Here is a 22629-nt window from a genome sequence, read left to right as displayed (position 1 = left end):
GCACGAATCGAGACTGGGATTTGTCACTCCGTGTGACGGAGAGGTATCTCTGGGCCCACCCGGTAGGACATCATCATAATGTGCACAGTGTGATCTAGTAGTTGATCACGGGATGATGTGTTACGAAATGAGTAAAGAGACTTGCCGGTAACGAGATTGAACAGGGTATCGGGATACCAACGATCGAATCTCGGGCAAGTATCGTACCGATAGACAAAGGGAATTGTATACGGGATTGATTAAGTCCTCGACATCGTGGTTCATCCGATGAGATCATCGTGGAACATGTGGGAGCCAACATGGGTATCCAGATCCCGCTGTTGGTTATTGACCGAAGAGTCATCTCGGTCATGTCTGCATGTCTCCCGAACCCGTAGGGTCTACACACTTAAGGTTCGGTGACGCTAGGGTTATAGAGATATTAGTATGCGGTAACCCGAAAGTTGTTTGGAGTACCGGATGAGATCCCGGACGTCATGAGGAGTTCCGGAATGGTCCGGAGGTAAAGAATTATATATAGGAAGTGCTATTTCGGCTATCGGGACAAGTTTCGGGGTCACCGGTATTGTACCGGGACCACCGGAAGGGTCTCGGGGGTCCACCGGGTGGGGCCACCTGCCCCGGGGGGCCACATGGGATGTAGGGGGTGCGCCTTCGCCTATATGGTCCAAGGGCACCAGCCCCAGGAGGCCCATGCGCCAAGAGCCAAAGGAAAGGAAGAGTCCTAAAAGGGGAAGGCACCTCCGAGGTGCCTTGGGGAGGAGGGACTCCTCCCCTGGCCGCACCCTTCATTGGAGGAAGGGCCAAGGCTGCGCCTCCCCCCTCTCCCTTGGCCCTATATATAGTGGGGGAAAGGGAGGGCAACCCAACCTGAGCCCTGGCGCCTCCCTCTCCCACCCATGACACATCTCCCTCCTCCCGCAGCACTTCGCGAAGCCCTGTTGGAATCCCGCTACTTCCACCACCACGCCGTCGTGCTGCTGGATCTCCATCAACCTCTCCTCCCCCCTTGCTGGATCAAGAAGGAGGAGACGTTGCTGCTCCGTACGTGTGTTGAACGCGGAGGTGCCGTCCATTCGGCGCTAGGATCATCGGTGATTTGGATCACGACGAGTACGACTCCATCAACCCCGTTCTCTTGAATGCTTCCGCGCACGATCTACAAGGGTATGTAGATCCACTCCTCCCTCGTTGCTAGATGACTCCATAGATAGATCTTGGTGACACGTAGGAAAATTTTGAATTTATGCTACGTTCCCCAAGAGTGGCATCATGAGCTAGGTCTATGCGTAGTTTCTATGCATGAGTAGAACACAAAGTAGTTGTGGGTGTTGATTTTGTTCAATATGCTTACTGTTACTAGTCCAATCTTGATTCGGCGGCATTGTGGGATGAAGCGGCCCGGACCGACCTTACACGTACTCTTACGTGAGACTGGTTCCACCGACTGACATGCACTAGTTGCATAAGGTGGCTAGCGGGTGTCTGTCTCTCCCACTTTAGTCGGATCGGATTCAATGAAAATGGTCCTTATGAAGGGTAAATAGCAATTGGCATATCACGTTGTGGTTTTTGCATAGGTAAGAAACGTTCTTGCTAGAAACCCATAGCAGCCACGTAAAACATGCAAACAACAATTAGAGGACGTCTAACTTGTTTTTGCAGGGTATGCTATGTGATGTGATATGGCCAAGAAGAATGTGATGAATGATATGTGATGTATGAGATTGATTATGTTCTTGTAATAGGAATCGCGACTTGCATGTCGATGAGTATGACAACCGGCAGGAGCCATAGGAGTTGTCTTTATTTATTTATGACCTGCGTGTCAACATAAATGCCATGTAATTACTTTACTTTATTGCTAACCGGTAGCCATAGTAGTAGAAGTAATAAGTTGGCGAGACAACTTCATGTAGACACAATGATGGAGATCATGATGATGGATATCATGGTGTCATGCCTGTGACAAGATGATCATGGAGCCCCAAGATGGAGATCAAAGGAGATATATGATATTGGCCATATCATGTCACTATTTTTGATTGCATGTGATGTTTATCATGTTTTTGCATCTTATTTGCTTAGAACGACGGTAGTAAATAAGATGATCCCTCATTAAAATTTCAAGAAAGTATTCCCCCTAACTGTGCACCATTGCGAAAGTTCATCGTTTCGAAGCACCACGTGATGATCAGGTGTGATAGATCCTTACGTTCGAATACAACGGGTGTTTACGAGCCTAGCATGTACAGACATGGCCTCGAAACACATGCGAAACACTTAGGTTAACTTGACGAGCCTAGCATGTACAGACATGGCCTCGGAACACAAGAGACCGAAAGGTCGAGCATGAGTCGTATGGTAGATACAATCAACAGGAAGATGTTCACCGATGATGACTAGTCCATCTCACGTGATGATCGGACACGGCCTAGTTGACTCGGATCATGTAATCACTTAGATGACTGGAGGGATGTCTATCTGAGTGGGAGTTCATAACATGAACTTAATTATCCTGAACATAGTCAAAAGGATTTTGCAAATTATGTCGTAGCTCGCACTTTAGTTCTACTGTTTAGATATGTTCCTAGAGAAAAATTAGTTGAAAGTTGATATTAGCAATTATGCGGACTAGGTCCGTAAACTAAGGATTGTCCTCATTGCTTCATAGAAGGCTTATGTCCTTAATGCACCGCTCAGTGTGCTGAACCTCGGACGTCGTCTGTGGATGTTGCGAACATCTGACATACACGTTTTGATGACTACATGATAGTTCTGTGCGTAATGCTAAATGGTTTAGAATTGAGGCACCAAAGAAGTTTTTGAAACATTGCAGAACATATGAGATGTTCCAAGGACTGAAATTGGGATTTCAGGCTCGTGCCCACGTCAAGAGGTATAAGACCTCCTACGATTTTCTTAGCCTGCAAACTAAGGGAGAAAGGCTCAATTGTTGAGCTTGTGCTCAGATTGTTTGAGTACAACAATCATTTGAATCGAGTGGGAGTTGATCTTCCAGATGAGAAAGTGATGTTTCTCCGAAGTCATTAGCACCAAGCTGCTAGAGCTTCATGATGAACTATAATGCATCAGGGACATATATGATGATCCTTGAGATATTCGCGATGTTTGACACCACAAAAGTAGAAATCAAGAAGGAGCATCAATTGTTGATGGTTGGTGAAACCACTAGTTTCAAGAAGGGAAGGGCAAGAAGGGATACTTCATGAAACGGCAAATCAGCTGCTGCTCTAGTGAAGAAACCCAAGGTTGAACCCAAACCCGAGACTAAGTGCTTCTGTAATAAGGGGAACAACCACTGGAGCAGAATTACCCTAGATACTTGGTAGACGAGAAGGCTGTTGATAGAAGTATATTGGATATAAATTGTGTTGATGTGTACTTTACTAGTACTCCTAGTAGCACTAGGGTATTAGATACCGGTTCGGTTGCTAAGTGTTAGTAACTCGAAATAAAAGCTACGGAATAAATGGAGACTAGCTAAAGGTGAGATGACGATATGTGTTGGAAGTATTTCTAAGGTTGATCAAATATCATACGCTCCCTCTACCATCGAGATTGGTGTTTGCGTTGAGCATAGACATGATTGGATTATGTCTATCACAATACGGTTATTCATTTAAGGAGAATAATGGTTACTCTGTTTATTTGAATAATACCTTCAATGGTCTTACACCTAAAATGAATGGTTTATTGAATCTCGATCGTGGTGATACACATGTTCATGCCAAAAGATAGTAATGATAGTACCACCTACTTGTGGCACTGCCACGTAAGTCATATCGGTATAAAACGCATGAAGAAGCTCCATGTTGATGGATCTTTGGGCTCACTCATTTTTGAAAAGTTTGAGACATGCGAACCATGTCTATTGGTGTATATGCATGAAGAAACTCCATGCAAATGGACCATTTTGACTCACTTGATTTTGAATCACTTGGGACATGCAAATCATACCACATGGGCAAGATGACTGAAAGCCTCATTTTTAGTAAATGGAACTAGAAAGCAACTTGTTGGAAGTAATACATTTTGATGTGTGCAGTCCAATGAGTGCTGAGGCATGTAGTGGATATCGTTATGTTCTTACTTCACAGATGATTTGAGTAGATGTTGAGTATATTTACTTGATGAATCACGAGTCTGAATTATTGAAAGGTTCAAGTAATTTCAGGGTGAAGTTGAAAGATCGTCGTGACAAGAGGGTAAAATATCTATGATATGATCATAGAGATGAATATCTGAATTATGAGTTTGGCACAGAATTAAGACATTGTGGAAATTGTTTCACAACTAATACAGCCTGGAACACCATAGTGTGATGGTGTGTCCAAACATCATAACTGCACCCTATTGGATATGATGCATACCATGATGTCTCTTATCGAATTACCACGATAATTTATGGGTTAGGCATTAAAGACAACCACATTCACTTTAAAAGGGGCACCACGTAATTCCGATGAGATGACACCGTATGAACTATGGTTTAGGGAAACCTAAGCTGTCATTTCTTAGAAGTTTGGGGCTGCGACGCTTATGTGAAAAAGTTTTAGGCTGATAAGCTCGAACCCAAAGCGGATAAATGCATCTTCATAGGACACCCAAAACAGTTGGGTATACGTCCTGTCTCAGATCCGAAAGCAATAAGGGATTGTTTCTGGAATCGGGTCCTTTCTCGAGGAAAAATTTCTCTCGAAAGAATTGAGTGGGAGGATGGTGGAGACTTGATGAGGTTATTGAACCATCTCTTCAACTAGTGTGTGGCAGGGCACAGGAAGTTGTTCCTGTGGCACCTACACCAATTGAAGTGGAAGCTTGTGATAGTGATCATGAAACTTCAGATCAAGTCACTACCAAACCTCGTGGGATGACAAGGATGCGTACTACTTCAGAGTGGTACATAATCCTGTCTTGGAAGTCATGTTGCTAGACAACAATGAACCTACGAGCTATGGAGAAGCGATGGTGGGCCCGGATTCCGATAAATAGCTCAAGGCCATAAAATCCGAGAGAGGATCCATGTATGAAAACAAAGTGTAGACTTTGGCAGAACGGCTCGATGGTCGTAAGGCTGTTGAGTACAGATGGATTTTAAAAGGAAGACGGACAATGATGGTAAGTATCACCATCAAGAAAGCTCGACTTGTCGTTAAGATGTTTTCCGACAAGTTCAAGGAGTTGACTATGATAAGACTTTCTCAATTGTAGCGATGTTAAGAGTCTGTTGGAATTATATTAGCGATTACTGCATTATTTATGAAATCTTGCAGATAGGATGTCAAAACATTGTTTCCTCGATGATTTTCTTGAGGAAAGGTTGTATGTGATACAACCGGAAGGTTTTGTCAATCCTGAAAGATGCTAATAAGTTTGCAAAGCTCCAGCAATCCTTCTGAGGACTGGAGTAGGCATCTCAGAGTTGGAATGTATGCTTTGATGAGATGATCAAAGATTTTGGGTTTATACAAAGTTTATGAGAAACTTGTATTTCCAAAGAAGTGAGTGGGAGCACTATAGAATTTCTGATGAATATATGTTGTTGAAATATTGTTGATCAGAAATGACGTAGAATTTCTGGAAAGCATATAGGGTTATTTGGAAAGTGTTTTTCAATGGAAAGCCTGGATTAAGCTACTTGAACATTGAGCATCAAGATCTATAAGGATAGATCAAAACGCTTAATGGTACTTTCAAATGAGCACATACCTTGACATGATCTTGAAGGTGTTCAAGATGGACCAGTCAAAGAAGGAGTTCTTGCCTGAGTTGTAAGGTATGAAGTTAAGACTTAAAGCTCAACCACGGCAGAAGAAAGAGGAAGGACGAAGGTCGTCCCCTATGCTTTTGTCATAGGCTCTATACGGTATGCCATGCTGAGTACCGCACCTGATGTGTGCCTTGCCACATATCTGGAAAGAGGATACAAAGGTAATCTAGGAGTAGATCACCAGATAGCGGCCTAAATTATCCTTAGAGGAATAAGGATATGTTTCTCGGTTATGGAGGTGATAAAGAGTTCGACGTAAAAAGTTACGTCGATGCAAGCTTAACACCTATCCGGATAGCTCTGAGTAGAGATACCGGATACGTATAATGGAGCAACAATTTAGAATAGCTCCAAGTAGAACAGTTATTTGGAATGGCTCCAAATATAGCGTAGTAGCTGCATCTACAAGATGACATAGAGATTTGCGAAGTACATATGGATCTGAAAGATTCAGACCCGTTAACTATAACATCTCTCACAAGCATAACATGTTCAAACCTAGAACTCATCGAGTGTTAATCACATGGTAATGTGAACTAGATTATTGAATCTAGTAAACTCTTTGGGTGTTAGTCACATGGGGATGTGACCTTGAGTGTTAATCACATATCGATGTGAACTGGATTATTGACTGTAGTGCAAGTGGGAGACTGTTGGAAATATGCCCTAGAGGCAATAATAAATTGATTATTATATTTCCTTGTTCATGATAATCGTTTATTATCAATGTTAGAATTGTATTGATAGGAAACTCAGATACATGTGTGGATACATAGACAACACCATGTCCCTAGTAAGCCTCTAGTTGACTAGCTCGTTGATCAATAGATGGTTACGGTTTCCTGACCATGGACATTGGATGTCATTGATAACGGGATCACATCATTAGGAGAATGATGTGATGGACAAGACCCAATCCTAAGCCTAGCACAAGATCATGTAGTTCGTATGCTAAAGCTTTTCTAATGTCAAGTATCATTTCCATAGACCATGAGATTGTGCAACTCCCGGATACCGTAGGAGTGCTTTGGGTGTGCCAAACGTCACAACGTAACTGGGTGGCTATAAAGGTACACTACAGGTATCTCCGAAAGTGTCTGTTGGGTTGGCACGAATCGAGACTGGGATTTGTCACTCCGTGTGACGGAGAGGTATCTCTGGGCCCACCCGGTAGGACATCATCATAATGTGCACAGTGTGATCAAGGAGTTGATCATGGGATGATGTGTTACGAAACGAGTAAAGAGACTTTCCGGTAACGAGATTGAACAGGGTATCGGGACACCAACGATCGAATCTCGGGCAAGTATCGTACCGATAGACAAAGGGAATTGTATACGGGATTGATTAAGTCCTCGACATCGTGGTTCATCTGATGAGATCATCATGGAACATGTGGGAGACAACATGGGTATCCAGATCCCGATGTTGGTTATTGACCGGAGAGTCATCTCGGTCATGTCTGCATGTCTCCCGAACCCGTAGGGTCTACACACTTAAGGTTCGGTGACGCTAGGGTTATTGAGATATTAGTATGCGGTAACCCGAAACTTGTTCGGAGTCCCGGATGAGATCTAGGACGTCACGAGGAGTTCCGGAATGGTCCGAAGGTAAAGAATTATATATAGGAAGTGCTATTTTGTCTATCGGGACAAGTTTTGGGGTCACCGGGATTGTACCGGGACCACCGGAAGGGTCCCGGGGGGTCCACCGGGTGGGGCCACCTGCCCCGGGGGGCCACATGGGCTGTAGGGGGTGCGCCTTGGCCTATATGGGCCAAGGGCACCAGCCCCAGGAGGCCCATGCGCCAAGAGCCAAAGGAAAGGAAGAGTCCTAAAAGGGAAAGGCACCTCCAAGGTGCCTTGGGGAGGAGGGACTCCTCCCCTGGCCGCACCCTTCCTTGGAGGAAGGGCCAAGGCTGCACCTCCCCCCTCTCCCTTGGCCCTATATATAGTGGGGGAAAGGGAGGGCAACCCAACCTGAGCCCTGGCGCCTCCCTCTCCCTCCCATGACACATCTCCCTCCTCCCGCAGCGCTTGGCGAAGCCCTGTTGGAATCCCGCTACTTCCACCACCACGCCGTCGTGCTGCTGGATCTCCATCAACCTCTCCTCCCCCCTTGCTGGATCAAGAAGGAGGAGACGTAGCTGCTCCGTACGTGTTTTGAACGCGGAGGTGCCGTCCGTTCGGCGCTAGGATCATCGGTGATTTGGATCACGACGAGTACGACTCCATCAACCCCGTTCTCTTGAACGCTTCCGCGCGCGATCTACAAGGGTATGTAGATCCACTCCTCCCTCGTTTCTAGATGACTCCATAGATAGATCTTGGTGACACGTAGGAAAATTTTGAATTTATGCTACGTTCCCCAAAAGTCCCCAGACTTGCCTGCCTGCGGCCTGGGGCGTGGCTCAAAAGGGGGGCCTAGCACGGCAAGTAAATAGCATAAAACTACTACTTTACAGGCTAGGGTTTCAAAAAACTACCGGTTTTCAATTTTTCTCAGATAAATACCAAGTCAGGGAATGGCTGTTTCAAAAAACTCTAATTGTCCAGTGCTTTATTATTAATCATGATTATGACAGTTGGGGCCCGCATGTAAGAAAACTGATTGTTTGACTGTTTGTTTGACCGTTAAATGACATCTAGGGCCCATATGTCAGTGTCCCTGCAAATTTAAAAAAGCAATCAGGTCCTCCAAAGAAATTGAAAAAAGCCACCGGGTCCCTCCCGTGCTCAAGATCCACAGGAGCGCACCCGCCGCTGTGCTCGACGGGGAGCTCTCTCCTGTCACGACGAAGCTCCCTTCCAGCTCCGCCGCAGCCGTCGTGCGTCCTCCTCCCTCTCTTGAGCTCCCCTCCGTGCGTCCTCTCCCTCTCCTTCTTTCTAAGGCACGACGGCCATGGAGTCCGAAGGCGGCGGCCGGAGTCCCAGCTCCTGGGAGCGGCGGCCGGAGTCCCAGCTCTTGGGCGCGGCGGCCGGAGTCCCAGCCCCCTGGCCATGGCGCGTGGTTGGCGGCGGCCATGCTCCTGGGTGCCGGCTGCTCCTCGCGCGGCGCTCCTTCCCTGGCTTGGCGTGTGGCGTGGCTGGCCTCCGCGCAGAGACGGTCGCCATGGCCGCGCAGAAGGGGGCAGCGTGGGCAGCAGCGAGGGCCGGCAGCCATGGCCGCGCGAAGCAGGTGGCCATGGACGCGCGAAGGAGGTGGAGCTGGCCTTTATTTTTTTCACTGGTGGATGAGATGAGCTGCACCAGGAGCCGGCCTTTGTTTTTTCTGGTCGCCATGGAGGTCAAGGAGCGGCGGCATGGGCAGCAGGGTGGCCGGCGGCCATGACTTGAGTTGGCGCAGGCAGGGCTGCGGGGAGGGAGGAGGAGAAGGAAGGAGAAGAGCAGGAGAAAGAGACACTGACGTGTGGGGCCCACACGTCAGGTAATGGTCAAACTAAATGGTCAAACTGACGGTGCATTTAGGTGCGGGTCCGACTTGTCATAATCATGATCAATAGCTAAGCACTCCACCATTTGGGTTTTCTGAAACAGCCAACCACCCATTTGGTAGTTATCTGAGAAAAATTGAAAACCGGTAGTTTTTTGAAACCCTAGCCTGTAAAGTAGTAGTTTTATGCTATTTACTCCAGCACGGCCCATCTTCACCAACACAAAATCAAGACCCTCGCGAGGGGCCAAGCCTCGCGGGGCGGACGACGCGGAGCTTCCTCAAGCACGGCCTCATCAGGTTGGCTCGCGAGGAGGCGGAGAGATCAAGGCGGGGTACCTCACGAGGTGCCCGTGACGCAAGCCATGACGACTTAGGGCACTAGGCGGGTGCCAGCCCACGCAGCGTCCTCCTTTCCTCTTTGGTGCAAAGGGGGCAAGCGCAGCCGCGGAGTATCGAGGCATCAGGCAAAGGTTGCCATTTCGGTGCAACAAGACCAAGACCAGGAGGACTACGAGACGGAGGTCACCGTGGAGCCCAAGACGGCGTCATCACCAGAGCTTTGCGCAGGCGAAGACTACTTTTATCAGGATAGCTGATACTTGTTGTCCCGCTTCAAATTAGCCCGCCATTGTTGGCTCCCTTCCCGCTGGATATTTGGGAAGAGGACCAGGGCCTCTATAAATAGGACCAGCCACCCACAGAGCAAGGGGGTTGGGAGGTTGGAAGGAAGAGGCTCGTTAGAGGGGGTTCGTTCAGTCGGTTGGTTGGAAGCAGAGAGAGAGAGAGAGAGAGAGAGAGAGAGAGATAGGTGACTGAACTCCATCCAGCAGTTCATCGCCCTAGCCAAGAACAGACCCTCGCGAGGCTATTCTTCCTTGTATTGTTCATCATCATCAGCCCAAGAGGCAATCCACACACCACACACTGGAGTAGGGTATTACACCACAACGGTGGCCCTTGTGTCTCTTGTGTTGTTATTTCAATAGTTTAGATCCTAGCAAGGCGGAGGGGTGCAGGTAGGTAGGGGCGAAATCTCCGCACGCACCCCAGTGTTCGAACCTCAAGGGTCTGCCGGAACCCGAAATCCGACAATAGTTGTTTCCCACACGGAGGGGAGTACGACTGTGTGAGGGTTTACTGGTTCGTCTGCTGTCGCCGGAGAATAACAGCAGGTGTGGGTGAGTAGAGGGATGGCTAGGCCAGCAATGGGAGTACGGTGGGGCGGTGAGGCCTGCGCGGCAGCACAACCGGCCGCGGGGAGGAGAGAGCAGGCAGTCCCACCGGCGCTTGAAGAAGCACGACGGCCGTTGGATGGACATCCAACAATCAGTGCTTGTGCGTCAACCTTTTTTTAGGAAAGCCCCAAATCTGTGGAAAACAGCATATAGCCCATCTGCCATTATTTCTAATAATTTACAGCCCATTTGCTAATTCTTAAGGTTTGTTTTGGAGCCCATATTCTTTTTGTTAGCATTACAGCCCATATTGTGGCCATGGTTAAAAAATTATACGAAATTTTGCATATTTCGATGCGATCCAAACTATTTTTAATCCCGAAATTTTGACTCACATTCAAACTGATTTTAAAAATAAATGTACATCAATATAAAATCCAACAAATTCTCCACGCATAAAAATTAATGTAATTTAAAATCTTGAAATGAAAAAAAAAGATATTTGAAACTAATTGCTGGTTTGATGTGTTTTAAAAATGTACAACCCATTTCTCATTACTAATGGGTCATTTTCTCGGCCAGCCGAATGAAAGCTCTCCTCGTCTTGAAAGACTTGTAGCCCAACAGGCCTGACAAAGCGACTTACTTGGCAAATCACAAAAAAACTGGGCTGTGGCCGTGGACCCAGCTGTCAGCCTCTCCACGTACAGTACTCTTTCGATGGAAGTCGTTCCTGGACCACGTTGACCACGCCGCATGGAGAGCACCACGTCGGTGGACGATGGCAAGGCCTAGGAAGGGGAAGACGCGGAGCCGGGGAAGACGCGACAGTGGAAGACCACGCAGAGAGGAGTACGAGGGTTCACTGGTTCGGCTGCAGTGTGAGGCTGCCATCGCCGCAGGGCCTGGCCAGCGGTGGGAATAGTAGGGGGCGGTGAGGCCTCTACGGCAGCACAGCCGACCGTGGAAGACAGGAGCATGTGGCATGACCGGCGCTGCTTTGGGTGGCTGGAGCAAGAAGACCAGAGGTTGAAGAAGCACTACGGCCGTTGGATGGACATCGTACGGTCACTGGAGCTAGAATCGTTCATATTGACTAAGTTGACAAAGCCCTTCGTCCCGGTCAACTTAGTGGGCCCACAAGTCAGCCTCCCACCAAGGTGGGTCCCAGCTAGCCAGGGGAGTATTCATTTTTTGTGCGTAATAAGGAGGCACTTCCGGCGGGTCCGAGCTGACAGCGGGGGGGGGGGCGTTTTTTTGCGAAATACGGTGGCCCGTCCGGTGGGTCCCAGCAGTCAGGGGGAAACGATTTTCTTTGCAAAATACTGGTGGCCCGTCCGGTGGGTCCCCGCTGTCAGGTGGAGGAATAATTATTTTCCGCGTAATAAGGAGGCACTTCCTTGCGGCTGCCGTGGACCCAGCTGTCAGCCTCTCCATGTAAAGTACTCTTCCGATGGAAGTCGGTCGTTGACCACATTGACCACGCCGCGCCGAGAGCACCACGGCGATGGACGATGGCGAGGCCTAGGAAGGGGACGACACGGAGCCGGGCAAGACGCGGTAGTAGATGCCCACGCGAAGAGGAGTACGAGCGTTCACTGGTTCGACTGCGGTGTGAGGTTGCCGTCGTCGTAGAATAACAGGGGGTGTGGGTGAGTGGAGGGATGGCCTGGCCAGTGGTGGGAGTAGTATGGGGGTGGTGAGGCCTCCGCGGCAGGACAGCCAGCCACGGGAGGCAGGAGCAGGCGGCACGACCGGCACTGCTTTGGGCGGCTGGACCAAGAAGACCAGAGGTTGAAGAAGCACTATGGCCATTGGAAGGACATCGTACGGTCACTAAAGCTAGAATCGTTTATATTGACTAAGTTGACAAAGCCCTTGGTACACTCCAACTTAGTAGGCCCACAGGTCAGCCTCCGAAACGGTGCGCCCCAGATGTCAGGGGGAGGAATCATTTTTTGGGCGGCCGAAGCTAAGAATATCCGAGATTGAAGAAGAAGCATGACATCCGTTGGATAGACATCCAATGGCCACTGCTGCTAGAACCGTGTGTTGACTATAATAAGTTGACAAAGCCTTGCATACGCGTCAACTTATTTTTTTAGGGGATGCGTCACTTAGTAGGCCCACAAGTGTGTGGCAGAGAACTTATAGCCCATTTGCGTTTTGTAAGAATGTACAACCCATTTTTGAATTCTAATGAAATTTACAACAGCCCATTTACAGTTTGTTAAAAGTACCACCCATTTTCTAGCTAGGACAACGATTAATAATTTCAACCAACCGTTGAAGACAGAATTCAATAAAATTTCCCACATTTTGATGGGATCCGAAATATTTTTATCCCGAAATTTCTAGTCGGATTAAATACAAATTTCTATTACGTAAAAATCCAATGAAACATTGCGCGCGCAACAATAAAAATTTAAGATTTTCAAAATCCAGAAATAATATTTTATAAACTAATTTCATGTTTGGTGCATTTTTTATAGTTACTGCCCAGTTTTTATAATTGCATCCCATTTATTATTTTTAAAGCCCATTTTCCTATTAAGCCTAATGCATCCCTCCAAGGGTAGATTTGCAGCCCAGCGGGGCGGAGAATAACAAGTTGACCTTGCCTGGGTATTCCTCAAAAAGACGTATAGCTGGGCTAGCCATTTTCATCTTGAAAAAAATAGTATCTGGGCTGGATATCTGGCCTGGGCTAGACGGGCCATAGCCCGCCCAGTTAATACCCTGCTCTCCTCTGAACAACAACGAAATCATCGCCAAGTAAAACTCTATAGTGCTCACGCCTCAAAAACACAAATACTGCTCGAGCTGCATGGTCCCAGCTGTCGGCCGCACCTTGTGCAATTCTCTCGTTTATATTGACTACATAGGTTGACAATGGTGTGGGACCGTGATGTCAGGAAACCAGGAGAAAGCAAAAAAATAGTTGTACATAATAAGGAGGCACTTGCATACGTACGGCTATGGCCCTAGTGGGTTCCTAGTGTCATCCAGTCAAAATAAAGTCATCTCCTGAATCCTCATGTTCGTTGACGATGTTAACAATGCTCGGCGCCACGATGAGCGCAACAACTCGAAGGACAACGGAGAGGGCCTCGCGGGCCCTATGGATGGTCTAATACAGCGCCCGCTGCTCATTCAGGAAGCCAGGATCACCGGACACCTATGAGCACCATCGAGAAACTGAGACGACATGAAAAGGTAAGGCCGCGCTTGGGAGCTCTGGTTTATTTCAAACCTATATTAACATACAAGTGTAATTTACTCGTCATTGGAAACAACGCGTAAAATACAGGTGTAATGAAACCGAGGACCCGAGGTCTGTGAGTAAAACCGGCGGGTTACGCGTGTAATTTGAGAGACCAGTGTACATTTTACGAGCACTGCTATATGGACGACATTACCAGACAATACATGCACGACGTGCGTATCATGCCATCCATGGGCAAGGCTGAAACAGCAGCTAACGGCTGGATTAGCAATTGTCCGAGTGTCGTTCAGCGTTTTTATCGTGTGTGAAGTACTTCCGATATTTCACTAGTCAAAATCGACCAACCAAGCGCCTTCGCCCGAGACCATCCGCTTTAATTTACAAGCGTTAGTTTTACAAGTGGTTTTGGTTGGAAAACGATGATCCAATCATGGCCTAATATCATGAGTTGCTCAAAAGATCATATGGTTTCACGCCTAACCTACCCGACTTGTCGTATAGGCTATGAATGAAAAATCAGACGATGAACTTCTTAAGCACGGAAACAACAGAAGAGGATGATCTTCTTAACAAGAAAATCACTGGCATTAGATCGACATGCAAAACAATACGAAGCATTATTCTCAGGAAGCACGGCGAACAGCTTGTGATGCCGCATGCCCAAACATTCCAAGCTCAACTTTGCAATCAAACACAAGGCCTGGCATTACATAGACAATATTCAGAACAAACTCTTAACACAGGAATGTCGGATTTCGGGTTCCGGAAGACCCTTGAGGTTTGAACACTGGGGTGTGCGCGGAGATTTCACCTTCTACCTGCCTGTACCCCTCCGCCCCGCTAAGATCTAAGCTATGGAAAGAACACCACAAGAGACACATGGTTTATACTAGTTCGGGCCACCGTTGTGGTGTAATACCCTACTCCAGTGTGTGTGTCACATCCCTAGTTCTGGTATGACCTAGACCAGCTAGTCAATTGTGCATCATGTTTAAATTCCATTTAAATTTGAAATGGGGATTTGTGAAACCCTCAGAAATCATTTCTGGAAATGACGCAGATAAAAATTGTTTCAATTTGGCCCAAGAAAATGTTCCTGATTTTCTCTAAAAATATTGGCCACAGGTAAAATCCCAACCAATATTTTTGGGAGCTCAGAAGTACTTATTTTTGGCCATTTGAGTTAATCCAGTAATTATTTGTGTTGGGGAAATATTTTATTATATATGAAATATTGTCCAATAATTCTGATTTTTACTATGGGGCTTTGGAATAATCCAATGAAGTTCCTACATTAATTTTCAGAAGAAAATAAATTGATTGGTATTATTACTAAATCAGAACAAATGTCAGATAAATAGAAAACAGAACAAAAATAGAAAAAAAACCTTACCTGGCGCCTCTGGCCAGCCCATCTCTGTTCTGGCCCAGCCCACCAGGGGCATGGCCGTCTTCCTCCTCTTGCTAGTAGGCAGAGGGGAAGCTGTGCCCGACGCCGTGCGCGCCGGCACGCAGCTGCGTGCCTGGCGTCCTCCTCGTCGCCCTGGAACGCCCGGACATCGCCACGCGCCGCCCTGTACCCCTCTCACTCTCCCCAGTCCTCTCCTCTCCTCTCCCTCGCTCTCTCTCTCTCACGGCCGAGCACCACCGCCGCCACCGGCCACTTCTGTCGCGCCGACAGCCACGGCCTCGCCTCCCCGACGCGCTCCACAGCTCCTCCGCGATCCCCTCTCCCTCTTCATCGAGCCACGCACCTTCGGACGGCCTCCATCATCGCCACCGTTGTCTTCTTCATCACCGGCCGCCGCAGATCTCCACCGCCCGCACGTCGCCGTCCGGCTGTCCCCGAGCTCGCCATCGACGCCATCGAGTCCGCCGTGAGCCCCTGCATCGATTCCCCCTTCTCCCCTGCCTCCCCGTGCTCTGTAGCCCGCAGCCGCTTGAGCCCGAGCTTCGGCCGCCGCCGCGAGCTCCGCTCCGGCGAGCTCCGGCGCCCCTGCAGCCTCCCACCTGCTCTGCTGGATGCGGACGACGACGGGCTATGCCCCGGTGGTCTCCGCGCGTCCATCCGCCGCTCGTAGCGCAAGTCCGGCGAGTTGCCGCCGAGGTATTGGTCGCCGCCGGCCAAACTCCGGCGGGCTAACGTGGCTTGTAGTTAGGCGTTAATTACCCCCCCCCCTCTATGACACTGACAATGGGTCCAGCGCCACTAATCCTTTTAATTAGATTTGTAGTTAGTATTAACTAACCCTCTGTTAATTAACCATGACACTGACGTGTGGCCCCCGAGCATCAGGTTTGACCTGGTCAGCGCCGTTGACCGCTGACGCAGTGCTGACGTCATGCTGACGCAGTTATTCTTTTTCTGGAATTATTTTTAAACAGGAAATTCCAGAAAATGTTCAAAACTTCAAAAATGCATAGAAATTCAACCGTAGCTCAGATTGAAATAATTTATATATGAAAAATTATCAGAAAAATTCAATCTATCCATCTGTACCATTTTCATGCATGACAAACCAACCTATACATGCTGTATATGTGAAAACACACTTATGGCATATTTAAGAGCTTATTTTGGAGTTGCGTTTGAATCTTTAGTTCAAATGGACTTTAACCATTTGAATACTAGTTGCATTAGCTCAAACAGCGTCACATCTTCTTGCCATGTTCATGCATCATATTGTTGCATATGCTTGTGTATTGATTGTTGGCACTGTTCCTTCTCGATAGGTCCTGCTTCGGAAGTGTTCGAGAGTACCTATCAGTGAAGCAGTGCCCCCCTTGTTGTTCTACCAGGCAAGCAAACCCCCCTTGTTCATTCCGATACAATCCCACTCTCTCGCTCCTGCTCTCATTTATTGCATTAGGACAACAACGATTCAACTGCTATTTTCTGCTGCGGTAGTTGAACCCATTCCTCTGCATGACCTGTCATTGCCACAGTAAATAGTTAAAACCCACTAGCATGTGTAGGAATTGATTGAGCCATGTTGTGTTCCTACCATGCCCTGCCTGCTATTGCTTAGAGTATGTCAGGTCTGATTCATCGGGAATGAATTGGAGTGTTATGATATGTTCTGGTGCTGAGAGTTAAGCGTGTGAACACGATTTGGTAAAGGTAGCGGTGAGAGGCCATGTAGGAGTACATGGTGGGTTGTCTCATTGGGACCGTCCTTAAGAACTGAGTTCTGTGTAAGTTGTCCAATGACTAGCTACTACCACACATTGGGCTCCGGGCGCTCCAAGCTCTCTCGACTTATTAACCGCCTTGAGCTCTGTCCAGGAGTTGCAAATAGTTTCTGGTGTTTGTAGGTAGTGCTATTTTTCTACCGAGTGGCACCCGGCAGGGTGGACATGGGACAGACTAGGCACACGTGGCCCGGTGTACCGAGTGGCACCCGGATGGTGGGCTCGGGAACCCTATACACATCATTTGGGGCCGTGAGTGACACCCCGGCCGGATCTCCTTGCGGATGGAACCCAAATAGGTGATAAGCCTGGACTAGAGTCTTGCGTGGTTAGTCAGGTCGTGGCCAACACCCTCGCCAGGCTTCCGCTTGAAGGTTGCCGAGATACATGACGTGTACATGGTGATAAGTGGTGAGAGCGTGTGTGATGAAGTACACCCCCGCAGGGTTGTCATGATCTATTCGAATAGCCGTGTCCTCGGTTATGGACTTCTTGGATGCTTACGTGGTACATAGACAACTTAAAGTGGATACTCTAAAATGCTCAAGACACGTGTGAGCGCTATGGATGGCCTTCTCGTAGGAGAGACGAGGATGGATCATAGTAGTGTATTGATGTGGTGATTAGTGGACTCGTGTGCGCTGCCTCACCTCAAAGAAGTTTCTCATTGTCGTAGAACAGGATAGCCACTGAGTCAAAGCTGGCTTGCTGCAACTAAACCCCATATTACCTTCTTGATACAAATGCATGTATGATAAGATCTGATGTAAGTCTTGCTGAGTACCTTTGTACTCACGTTTGCTTTATTTATGTTTTGCAGGTGAGACATCTGTCTCACGAGTAGTACCGCTTGGACTTCGACGAGTAGCTTGTTACCTCAGCTACGATCTTGGTCCCTTGGGAGGGACTTGTGGATAGTCAGGCTCCTCGGCCTTTTTCTTTTGTAGATGTCTGTACCCAGACATGTAATGCTTCCGTTGCTTGTATGCATTGAATGTTGGGTCATGTGACCCCTGTTTGTATTTATTGCTATGTGGCTCTTTTGGGCCTTTATCTATATGAGTTTGCGTTATGTTGTGATGCCATGTTGTACAACACATACTTGCATGTTATGCGTTCGTGTAACATGTATTGCTATGTGTGGGATCCGACAATCTAGATGTTTACCCTTGGCAGCCTAACATATGGGGAAATGTAGTCTAGTGCTTTCTGAGCGATAGTAGTCCACTACAGCCCGGTTCACCGGAGTCCTGCTAGCCTAGCACTACTGCTCGGAACACTTGACTGGCCGGCATGTGTTTCACTTCGTTCTTGTGTCTGTCCCTTCGGGGAAATGTCACGCGGTGACATCCGGATCCCTGCCAAGCCTGCTACAGCCCGGGTTACCGGAGTCCTGTTAGCCCAGTGCTACAGCCCGGATTCACATGTTGATGACCGACATGCTCGATGTGGTTCATGTATGCCTGTCCTCATGGGTTAGTGCCGCTTTGGTTTCACGACTAGCCATGTCGGCCCGGGTTCTTTGTCATATGGATGCTAGCGACACTATCATATACGTGAGCCAAAAGGCGCAAATGGTCCCGGGCCAGGTAAGGTGGCACCCGTGGGAATACCGTGCGTGAGGCCGCAAAGTGATATGATGTGTTACATGCTAGATCGGTGTGACTTAGGATCGGAGTCCCGACAGCTTTGGTATCAGAGCCTGACTGCTTGTAGGATTGCCAAGACAACCTGGTCGAAGTTGAGTCTAGAAATTCTTTAGCTATATAGGGGAATCGATTGTGGAAGGGAACGTAAGGCTCTTTTTACTCCTTATGCCTCATGCCTTCTGATCTGACTCATCCTATCTTTCCTACGGGGTTAAGGAACTAGGCTTTCTCTTCCGTCTATCAGGATCACGTGTTACTAGTCCGTAGTCTCTAAGGTTTGGTTGATCCGAGTCATATCCCAGTTCGAGTATCTCCGGTGTAGCCTGTTTAGTAATATCTCAGAACCTTGAGTGATGACGTTGAGTATGGTGCTACCCCTTCATTTTCAGGATGTTTCATTTTGAGCATTTTACTGCCGTTATGCTGCCGGATTTGTCCTAGGAGTTCAAGAGATAGTATTTTTCTCGTACTATAATCTACATCCTTATGATGATGCTGAATCCATCCTCGTTCCCTTGGTTGGTTCTTCAGGATGTTGCCGGTTAACCGAAGTTCTGTTGCTCGTATTCGGATCCACGGAGATGGTAGGGATGGGGATCCTCCCGACCAGTCTTCATTGGCAGAGTTCATGTTAGAGGTTGAGAAGAGCAAGCGAGAGTCTAACCGCTTGTTAGCACGTATTGAGGAGAACACCTCCCGTCAGCACAAAGAGTTAGCGTCCATCTATGATTTCATTGGTCTAAAACCACCTACCTTCCATCATTCCATTGAACCAGTCGATGCAGATGACTGGCTCCGTAGTATCACACACAAGATGCATTCTGCGAACGTAGCTGAAAGTGACAAGGTCACCTATGCTTCATATCACCTGGAAGGTCCTTCTAGTATTTGGTGGCAGAACTATGAGGCTATGCTTCTAGGTGGCCAGAAAACCACCTGGAGAGATTTCACTGAGGCTTTTCGCGAGCATCACATTCCTCAGGCTCTCATTGATCGCAAGAGAGAAGAGTTTTGTAGTTTCACCCAGGGTAAGATGGGTATTGATGCTTACAGTAGAGAGTTCGAGAACCTCGCCCGCTATGCTACAGAAGAAGTGTCCACGGACACCAAGAAGCCGGCTAGGTTCTGGAAGGGTCTCAACCCCAAGTTGCGTCGTGATCTTCACTTGCACCATTGCAATACATTCCAGGTTCTTGTGAACAAGGCCATTAATGCGGAGACAACTCAGCTCACTTACAAGGAGTCTCGTAAGCACAACCGTGATTTGGTTTCTTCCTCCGGTTCTACTTCGCAAAAGCGCCGGATTTGGGTTCCGAACTCCGCTCTTCAACCCGGATATTCACCGAGGCCATCTTATGTGGCACCTCACCCAATTCAACCGTATGCTCCACCCAGACATATTGGTAGACTGCTTGTCAATGCGGCTCCACGTCCTACTTCAGGGACTTGTTTCACATGCGGAGAGCTAGGACACTATGCACGTGACTGCTCTCAAACCAACTATGCTCCTCCCCAACCTGAGAAGTATGTTGGTCGTGGTAAGCCATCACGCAAGATGATTAGTGTCAAGTCAGCTCCCACTGAACGTGGATGTGTGCATCACGTCTCAGCTAAAGACACTCATGATGATCCAGATGTCGTTCTTGGTACCCTCCTTGTCAATTGCCATCCAGCTTCGGTTCTGTTCGATACCGGAGCATCTCACTCCTTCATCTCTGAAGGCTATGCTCGTTTGCACGACATGTCATTTTGTGATATGCCAATTACACTTGAAATCCAAACTCCAGGGTCTAGATGGCAAACTACCAGAATAAGCCATGGTAATGAAATCCTTGTTGACAGACTTGTATTCCTTGCATCACTTATAGCCCTCAAGTCTACAGATATTAACATCATCTTGGGTATGGACTGGATGAAAGCTCATCATGCCAAGATTGATTGTTACACAAGGTCTGTTCAGCTTACACACCCATCTGGCAAGATAGTCACCGTCTCCACTAGAGTTGCAAAGCGTCAGCTCTATTCTCTTAATGCCAACCCTCTTCCAGACCTTGAAGATATCCCGGTAGTCTATGACTTTCTGGATGTCTTTCTAGAGGAACTGCCAGGTATTCCACCTGACAGAGATGTATAATTTGTCATAGATCTTATCCCAGGAACCGCTCCAATCTCTAGGAGACCTTACAAGATGGCACCCTTAGAACTAGCTAAGCTTAAGAAACAACTCGATGAATCCTTGCAAAAGGGTTTCATCCGTCCTAGTTCTTCTCCCTGGCTTGCCCCGTTCTCTTCGTCAAGAAGAAGGATGGTACGGACCGGATGGTTGTAGATTATCATCCCGTTAATTTGGTCACGATAAAGAACAAGTATCCGCTCCCCAGGATCAACGACTTGTATGATCAGCTCGCTGGATCCTTAGTCTTTTCCAAGATGGATTTGAGGTTAGGCTACCACCAAATCAAGATCAGAAATGGGGACATTCCTAAGACGGCTTTTGTCACTCGTTATGGCCAGTATGAGTATACCGTCATGTCTTTTGGTCTAACCAACGCTCCAGCTACATTCTCCTGCTTGATGAACTCGATCTTCATGGAGTACTTAGATAAGTTCGTCATGGTTTACCTTGATGATATCCTTATTTACTCGAAGAACGAGGAAGAGCATGCCGAACATCTTAGACTTGTGCTAGAAAAACTCAGAGAGCACCGCCTTTATGCCAAGTTCTCCAAGTGCGAATTTTGGTTTCCAGAAGTGACCTATCTCGGCCACGTAATCTCTGGTAAGGGCATTGCTGTCAATCCCGAAAGAGTTCAGGCCGTTCTTGATTGGACTCCGCCTGAAACAGTTAAGCAAGTTAGGAGTTTCCTTGGTCTAGCCAGTTATTGTCGCCGATTCATTGAGAACTTCTCCAAAGTGGCCAAACCTCTCACGGAACTTCTCAAGAAAGATAAAAAGTTTGAGTGGTCCCCACAGTGTGAGCATAGTTTTCAGGAACTGAAAAGACGCCTGACTTCTGCTCCCATACTTGTGCCACCGGATTTCACTAAGGACTTTGTTATCTATTGTGATGCCTCACGACAGGGACTAGGTTGCATTCTTATGCAAGATCGCCATGTGATTGCCTATGCATCTCGACAGTTGCATCCACATGAGGAGAATTATCCTACACATGATCTAGAGCTTGCAGCCGTAGTCTATGCACTTAAGACCTGGCGACATTACCTTCTTGGTAAACGTTGCGAGATTTACACCGATCACCAGAGTCTCAAATATATCTTCACCCAACCAGATTTGAACCTTAGGCAAAGACATTGGCTGGAGTTGATCTCAGATTACGACTTAGGGATTACCTACACCCCAGGCAAGGGGAATGTCATGGCTGATGCGCTAAGTCGTAAGTCCTATTGCAACAATCTCGTGTTGCAGCAGGGCCAACCACTTCTCCATGAGGAATTATGCAAACTTAACCTTCACATTGCTCCTCACGGATTCTTTTCTACCTTGGTGGCGAAACCTACTCTTGTGGATCAAATCACCTCTGCTCAGAAGCAGGATACGGGAATTTCCCGGATCAAGAGAAACATTAACAAGGGAGTTGGTGGTAGTTTCTCTATAGATGATCGTGGTGTTGTTTTCTTTGAGAGTCGCTTGGTGGTTCCCAAGAATCAACATCTTCGACAATTAATCCTTAAGGAGGCGCATGAATCTCCTCTCACGATTCATCCCGGTAGTACTAAGATGTATCAGGACCTATGCCAGAGGTTCTGGTGGACTAGGATGAAGAGAGAAATTGCTCAGTTTATTGCTAACTGTGACGTTTGTCGTCGCGTTAAGGCAGAGCATCAAAGGCCTGCTGGCACCCTTCAACCTTTAGCTATCCCTAAGTGGAAATGGGATAAAGTTGGTATGGACTTCATCACCGCTTTTCCCAGGACCAAGAAAGGGAATAACGCTATCTTCATAGTCATTGATCGTCTTTCCAAAGTGGCTCACTTCCTACCTGTTCGAGAGAGTATCACTGCTAGTCAGCTTGCTGACTTATATATTTCTCAAATAGTGTCACTTCATGGTGTTCCACTAGAAATCCATTCAGACCGTGGTAGTCTTTTCACTTCTCATTTCTGGGAGAGTTTCCAAACTGCCATGGGCACCCATCTT

Source organism: Triticum dicoccoides, chromosome 2A (genome assembly GCF_002162155.2).
Source record: "Triticum dicoccoides isolate Atlit2015 ecotype Zavitan chromosome 2A, WEW_v2.0, whole genome shotgun sequence".
Classification (NCBI taxonomy): Eukaryota; Viridiplantae; Streptophyta; class Magnoliopsida; order Poales; family Poaceae; genus Triticum; species Triticum dicoccoides.
Note: the sequence above shows the minus strand (reverse complement) of the source record.